At 35.7% G+C, this 6,851-nt stretch overlaps 1 long non-coding RNA gene across 1 annotated transcript; it reads right to left on the reverse strand.

Moving 5' to 3' along the window:
• Positions 1–5,716: 5,716 nt before the first annotated feature.
• On the reverse strand, positions 5,717–6,549 carry LOC147503132 (uncharacterized). The gene is made up of 3 exons (XR_015220638.1): positions 6,491–6,549; positions 6,259–6,327; positions 5,717–5,734 (listed from the first exon to the last, which is right to left on the reverse strand). It is a non-coding gene; the product is annotated as an uncharacterized LOC147503132 (long non-coding RNA).
• Between the last annotated feature and the right edge of the window lie 302 nt (positions 6,550–6,851).

Below are 6,851 nucleotides of genomic sequence, written 5' to 3' on the forward strand. Positions count from 1 at the left end.
TTCATGTTTCAGATGCGCTATGGTTTATTATATCGTGTATGTGCTATGTTTAGTGTGCTATTGAACATTTTCTTGTTCTTTCTCAATAATATATTATGATCTCCAACCTCTCTGCTCCAAAGAATCTAGCCCTAATTTTGCTCACGGTTCTCGTCGTGTTCTTTCTCTTTAATTATTGATCCTTCGAGGACTAAGCATCATTCTCGTTTGGGGTGCTTTAAACCTATAGCAAAAATTAGGCATCTTGTAGCCTATATATAGTTTTTATTTTCATATTAATAATTGTACTTAGTGACAAAGTCTTGTTTCCTTTTCAATGATGAAAATTGTCTAGAAATCTCACATTAGTATCCTAATTAGGATTTGTTTTAAGAAACTTTAGATAATACGTGATGCAATAGTTTATACATCTTTTCATGAATATTCATGTACCGAGTATCATTGATTGTACATAGCAAGAAGTTTCGAACCAACGGTTAGTTACTTAAACTATAAATCCCGTGAGAATCTAACCAAAAGCCTTGATATGAGTGATTTGTGTGTGATGACACAGAGGAGTAGTTTTTCCGATTAGAGGAAATTACGATCTACTTACTTGATCACCACCAACCCTAGGCGAATTTAGGCCTTCTTTGGATCGACATAGCTAAAAATTCTTACCTGTTACAAATATTACCGCTAGTCACTCCAATCAACCTTTCATCAAACCTTTCACTTTCACCACAAAAATTCCTTACCCATCTATTAAACCAAATAAAAGAACCTACCTAAGTGATGAGTATGAGAAATAGGATGAAATGTGGAAGAATAAAGAGAAAGACTTGTCCTAAATATAAGTCGGCCTTGCTTCAAGAAAGGAAAATAGAATCATGTTCTTAAGCCTTATATATATAAAAAAAAAAAAAAAAAAAAAAATCCTTAGTATCCGTGAGGCTTAAGAACAAGGTTGGAAAAACTCGCTTAGAAGAAGGAAAGGAAACAAGGATTTCTCTAGTGTAAATATATGAAGACCCTATTCTCTCATACTGAGAATTTTGATTATCCATTTCCATTTTCTTGTACACTATCACCTAAGCCCCACAATACCTAATAAAGACCTCTAGCTCAATTAGGAGTAGGGTGGTGTGATAATAAGTAGTAGACGGATTGATCGACATCGGCCCTCCGACTTGCATTGAGATAAGGAAAACGTGCCCACCGCATTAATCGGAGTTAACAAAACCTCGAGTGGAAAAATTTTTGAGTGAATATGTGTTTCAACACATACCTGCGGAGAACCCCATTTAGGTATGCTCTCCAAGGATCCGTAAACAACCCTCGCTAGTATATTTCAATGAAAAGTTCACGCATGAATAATCATATGTAGATGTTTTAATTATTGAATACATATTAACTTGAGTTTCAAAGAAATAAATCCTCGCTCCCTGCTAAGGAGATGTATGGATATCCGAGATTAATTTAGGAAACAAGTTTCACACCGAAGTCGCCAGAAGTATAAATGAAGTTTGTGAGTATCTTTTCTCGAAAACTCTCACGAGGTTATAACTCGTCCACTAGGGAATTCCTAGTGGTTTAAGGCCTTGTTGCATATGGTCAATGCAATCGCGACTCGCTAAACGAGAATTAGTTTAGGACTACACATTTTGGCCACTTATCTATTTTAGTGTCTCTTCTTTGCTTGAGGACAAGCAAAGTGTTGTTTGGGGGTAGTGTGATAAGCACCCAAAAGTGTATTATGAAACCCCATTGAGACATATAAATTTGGTTCATTATGTGTTTAATAATCATGAAATAAATATGTTTTCATACTTTTGCGTGTTTTGCAAGAAACATGGAAATATTGGTTAAACCTGCAATAAAGCACGAGGAACGGCGATATATGAATTCTCCCAAATCCACGAGAAGCATCAAACTTCCAAAGCTCCTACCTCTCGAACCAGACTCGAATGCGACAAGAGAGCTGCTCGCATAATCGTATGATGAACTCTACGATAGGGGAAGTTGTAAAACTGCCCAAAAATACCGGATCGCCACTCGATCGCACATGGACCCACTATGCGGGGCCACAAGATTGATGAGTCATCAATCATGGAGCATGTCAAGACAAAGATAACAAATTATTGGTGCAAAGTTGACACCTTGCATGTAATAAATTAGATTAGGTGTTAATAGTGAAAAAAAAGGCAAGGTGTCACTTTGTTTTAATGTGGTAGATAAAAAATGAATCAATGTGGTTTGATAATTCACGGGAGGAAATGAGATTTCTCTCAAATGGAGAAGAAATTAGACAAATGTGGGGACACTCCAATTACTCCCTTGACTTATTTTCCTCACATGACATTATTTTAGTTCCTTAGTGAAAATGAGAAGTTAGTTTTGGTTTTTTATTAAAAAAGCTTGTAATAGTTTTAATGGAGGAACACTTGTTCTTCTAAGAAAAAATAGAAGTGAGTTTGGTTGTGGATTTTTCTTCTCTCTCTCTCTTTTTTTTGTGTTTTATTAGTTCATAAGTCTTTGTCCCAAGGATCATGAGCTAACTTCCCTTTTGGGGAGTTAGTCTAACTCATGTGAGGGTAAACCAATTGTTGGTTTGGTAGGTTTAGGAAGAACAACTAACTCTACATCCTACCCCAAAATGGTAGTTGGTGTAGAGTTTAGTTAGAAATCAAGCAATGAGCTTAGAGATAAGTCATTGTTTGGTTTCACTTGCTAGCATGTATGAGCTCTTTAGTGAGCCATGCATGCTAGGGATCAAATCTATTTTTCCGTTAGGGACTTGTCTATGAGTTTAGGAAGAATCAAAACCTATTTCAAATCAACACTAATGATAGTTTCACATGAGGAGGATTAACTCTCCAACTTCTCTTTCAAATTTCCATTTCGTATTAAGTGCATGTTTTCATTTTAATGTTTTTATTAATGTTTGTATAGGAAGGAAAAATCTAACATTTATAATTATATCCTTACTCCTTAGTTCCCTTTATTGTAAATCTAATTTTTAGTTGTTCTAAGCTTTAGGTTAGTTCAATCTTTATTCAAACTCTACTAAACGAAGATCGTGAGTAAGGAATCTTGATTGCTTTTACATTAATTTAGAGAGTTCAAAACTCTAAGTAGTGTTCTCCAAGCATATATCTAACTGAAAAGTAAGAACGAAACAACTAAGGTGTAGTCGCTTATCAATCTTAAGGAGCTCTAAGTAACCATGCCCAGTACAAACCTCACCTTCAGTACATAATGGCCATATAGAATGTTTTTTTATGAAATTTCTCAAATATATATGCAAGAGAAAGGAAGACAAGTAATAAAAAAAACAACACTTGTCAAATATGATGGGGAACTTACTTGTAAAGACACTTGTAAATTGTGGAAGTGCTGAAAAATGAAAACACAAAGAAAATGAATATCTCCTTGGTACAAAAAAAACTGAACTAGAAATACCACCATAAATCAGGGAACTAACACACTACCAATGACCAATCAGCTATGAGTTAAATACTTAAGCGACTGAAGTAGTTATAAGCTTCTAGCAAAGTCATGGTCTTTGATTGGGTAAGAATTATGAGCAACACTAGGACATGTATATATAAACTAATCTTTATGATGTAGGTTATCCAACACCTGACAACTGAAAGAGTATGCTCCAGTGAGTTGAACTTGAGCCACCTGAAAAACATACCAACCCAATGCAACATTAGTTTAAACAAAATAAAGTAAATAGGTCACCAAAATAGAAGTAAACAATAATTTACCATAACCATTTTGTCCACATCCAAATGTTCACGAACAACCAACAAAGCTGCCGACAAAAGAAATTAAAATACAAACGTATTCCTAAACAATATAAATCAGCCAAAGTTATTAGTCCTAAGTGAGCAAGGTTTGTTACAAACTGTAGCGCACCGGTTTTTCAGACAATTGAATATTCAGGTAAAAGAGCTCAATCTGAATATTCAACAATCTAATAAACCAAGACGTGAGCGGGTTTAATTCACACGAGTCCAAACTATAACTAAAATATAAAACCCCCTCTGAACATCGCGTTCTAAAAAAAAATAAAATAAAATAAAAATTCTGTAGAGTCTCCTCTGTATTTCTAACCTTTCATAAATCTACAACCTATCCTAACCTGAAAATTAAATAATACACTTCCATTTATTATATTAAAACCTCAACCATAAACCTAACTACTAAAGATATTGATTAAATGGCACCGCTACTTAACCATCTCGACAAATGCCAGTTAAATCAAGTAGCTGCGGTGCCCGAAACAAATCTCATACCCCAGATCGGTCTTTCCCAATTGACGCTAATCCATGTCATACTTTCTAACTAATGGATGCATCCTAATATGGATTCATTATTAAAGACAATAAAGAAATACTAAATTATTACAAAACAACTTAAATGAATAAATTTATAAACAAGAAAGAGCTAAAAGAACCACCTTAGCCAATCCGAGTGCGCTTCACGTTAAATTGTTCTTAATTTACCCGTACGCCTTTTCTTGTCTTATGGGAGCACCTGTGAAGATACTCCAATGCTCAGCGTTGGATACGTAGTCAATATATAATAATCCACTTAAAATGAAATTGAAACAAAAGATGAGGTTAACACATACCTTTAGCTGCTTAATACCACTTACCATTTCCTTATTAAATCCTCGTAAGTGTATTGATTAACATACTCTCAAGAAAAACATTAGCATTCAATATAATTCATACTCACAAGATTTCTATCATGCTTAACACGTAGGCAAACACTACAAGAATACTGAGCATTTGCCACGGTCATTGGCCGTGGCTAAAGACCTTTTGCCACGGTTATAAGCCGTTGCACGACCGTTGCCAATGCGCCTGTGGCTAATCTTTGGCCACGGCTAAAGACCGTGGGTAAAGCTTCATTTTATGCCACAGTTATAAACCGCTACATGGGCCGTGGTGAATTTTTCTGCTTGCCACAGCACTAAAACCGTGGCTAATGCTCACACGACCCGTGCCCTCGCATTTTGTGGAATGGATCTATAATTTAGCCACAGGTCTAGGCGTGGCAAATGTCTTTATTGGATCAGTATCTAATGTTTAGCCACAGTTTATGGCCGTGGCGAATGTATTGAATTGGATAAAAAAATTGATTCCGGCACCATACAATTCATACAATTTCGTCACACCTGCAGGTCATACAAAAAATTCTATTATTTCAATCAAACCCACAAGAATCTTTGCGGGGGTTTCACCAAAGGTCGAGCGGACTACTTTTTAACAATTTTATTGACATCATACTTTATACAAATGAAAGCACATACTAGCACAATCAACATGCTTTTGCGGGGATCTCAGATTCACAGGTTTCCCAAGAAGCCCTTCCTTGACAAGGCCCCATATGACAAGAAGTGTCCCAAACACGCTCATCGTACCAGGTCTCAGTAGACCCACAAGAGCTCCTGAAACAATGCATACTTACTTTAAGGCTTTCCCTAAAACGTAGCAGAAGCACAATGAAGATTCCAGTTGCATATTGTGAAAAATCTAATTAGTACCATTGGAATAAATCGCAAAGCATCAAGCATAGAAAATAGAAAGAAGGCAAAACTGAAACATGAAGGTTACCTGGAATATAACTGAGGATTGAGAAACGCATTTAATGTAACAAGGCATAAGAAAGATACGCTTTTCTTGAAGTCAATGAAATGAAAATTCTTCGTGTAAAGAATGACTAACCCTTCCAATAAACTCTGCAAAAAAATATATATTTTAATCATATACCAACCTTATCATGCATTCATAAAGAACCAAACACTTCCACAAGAAAGAGAACCAGTGTGGTAGCTAAATCCATAGGACATATGCTTCAAGATCCTAGGCCTTGTGCAGATCCTAAAGCAAAATCTATAAAGCTTATATCCTTGATCTTTGAAACTCTGCTGCTTTCAATGCATTCTTTTAATGATACATACCACAAAGAAGAAGCAACTTCACTCACAACATCAAACAACAGAAGACACTTGATTTTTTGTTCTTTGCAAAATGATTATGTGATAATTGTTTGGCCAACAAATGAGTGGTGAATATAGTATTTTTTTTCACATCCTTTCTCCCGAATAAGGTCTAAAGCACAACGTAATGGTGAAAAAAATTCTTAAGAAAATTCACCCTCCTGTTAGAAGAGGAATCGAAGCTTCCCACATAAAAAATCAACCAAAGAGGCAATGATATGCACATGATAATAGTGAAGGCCATAGAAGGCCATAGGACTAACCTGTAAAAGCTCAAGAGATAAAAGCCTAGTCTTGGTCGTAACTTCATCATTCTCTTCCTTCATGCCCATCTGTGAATTGTAGAGTACTTGTTATTCCACACTGAAGGCTTTGAATGCCATAGAAAAACCAAAATAATGAGCATAGAATAATGAAAATGATGAGTCAAGTAGTAAGAAATTTTAAAAATACACCCTTCAGGTGTACAGAACAGGATGATTTGTGAAAGCCAACCTTGCAAAGGGTGCGAAATAGTAGTAAAGCATCACGTTGCCCAATACTCATGCTATCCAAAGTCAATTCCTCCGAAAAGTAAAAAGACTTGCTTTTTAGAAACACCTCAATAAGGAGAGCCCACCCATGAAAAAAATAAAGTAATAGACCGTAACAAACTTAGGCAATAGCACCTCTTGCATACCGTGGTATCTTTTTTCCATCCTCAAGATGCATAGCTTTGTCAAGAACGACTTCTAATCCCCGAATGGTACACACGGTAATGTAACTTTTACCATCATCTAATAACCACAAAAACTGCATAAATAAGCTTGGAAAAAATAACTGGACAATCTAAAACTAAAGAGAATATGGAAGCACC

The sequence above is a fragment of the Coptis chinensis genome, chromosome 4 (genome assembly GCF_015680905.1).
Source record: "Coptis chinensis isolate HL-2020 chromosome 4, ASM1568090v1, whole genome shotgun sequence".
Taxonomy (NCBI): domain Eukaryota; kingdom Viridiplantae; phylum Streptophyta; class Magnoliopsida; order Ranunculales; family Ranunculaceae; genus Coptis; species Coptis chinensis.